Source organism: Brassica oleracea, chromosome C9, assembly GCF_000695525.1.
Source record: "Brassica oleracea var. oleracea cultivar TO1000 chromosome C9, BOL, whole genome shotgun sequence".
Taxonomy (NCBI): domain Eukaryota; kingdom Viridiplantae; phylum Streptophyta; class Magnoliopsida; order Brassicales; family Brassicaceae; genus Brassica; species Brassica oleracea.
Genome location: NC_027756.1, coordinates 25,921,014 through 25,922,121, shown reverse-complemented (window position 1 = coordinate 25,922,121; position 1,108 = coordinate 25,921,014). Strand labels below are relative to the sequence as shown.

The window sequence follows — 1,108 nt, the reverse complement described above, 5'->3', positions numbered from 1 at the left end:
CCTGATTAAATGGTGGTCGGAAGGCTGCCATGGTGAGGAAGAGGTATTCGCTGGTTCTAGGCACTGAAACAAAAAAACTTTCAAAAATCGAAATTTCAACGCTAAATATGTGTTTATCTCATGAATCTACTATATATGGCTGAAATTCACAAGAATTAGTTGTAAATACTATGAAATCGTGAGAAAAAAAATGAAGAAGAAGATATTTGAGATCTGGAAAACGCAAGGAAGAGGTTGAAGATAAGAGTAAAATTGTATTTTCTCATTCATTAAACTAAAATTATAAAAAAATGATGCAAATTGCATCGTTGCCTACTTGAACTCGAGTCCCTATATACAGGTTGACAAGAACACGGACCACTAGAATGTGTTATCTAAATAATTATTCTTCGCATACTTAATATATTAGCCTAAAACTTGGCGCCGAGTACACCCAGCTTAAATCCAGATTTTTTGGTTACTGGCTAGGCCCATGGTTCCCGATTCATAAGATTTAGTTTTGACGGCTGTAGTTTTATCTAATCATTAGATTAAACCTATTTGTGTTTCCTCAAGCTTACTGTCGCCGGAGCTTGCGTCAAAAACCTCTAAGCAGTGTAAAAAAAAAAAAGGTAATCTTATGTGTTTCTGTGATTTCTAATTTTGTGAATCTTATGAATACTAAATTGGATTGGAATTTATTATGATGGTTGAATCATGTGGAGAGGTGAGAGAGTAATGAAGGTGAGATGGGGTTAAACCATAACTGTGTAAGTATATGGATGTTCTGATTCTACTATTGTTCTGAGAGCTGCTGGCAAGATATGGAAAATATACTCCTTTCTGTTTTTCTATTTGTTAGCGAATTTCAACTTAAATATGCAGTGAGGCAAAATTTATGTTTTGTGCATCTGCGCAGGCAATAAAAATTGAGCATTCTGAAAGAGTTCATGTGATTGCAGTTACCAAACCAAACTGCACCGCCAATTGCCAAGAATGTGTATTCTTTTGGAAAGTCAATTAGCATCCTCTTGGCTGTTAGTGTCGGTGACAACCGCAAACTACATGTGAAGCGTCTCTCTCAGATTGGGCGGTGAAGCGTCTCTCTAAAATTGGGCGGGGGGGGGGG

General features: G+C 37.0%; 1 long non-coding RNA gene across 1 annotated transcript; it reads left to right on the top strand.

Annotated features, from left to right (window-relative positions):
* The first annotated feature begins 385 nt into the window (after positions 1-385).
* LOC106317011 lies at positions 386-1,101 on the top strand. Its single transcript, XR_001265031.1, has 3 exons — positions 386-611; positions 705-749; positions 899-1,101. It is a non-coding gene; the product is annotated as an uncharacterized LOC106317011 (long non-coding RNA).
* The last annotated feature ends 7 nt before the right edge of the window (positions 1,102-1,108 follow it).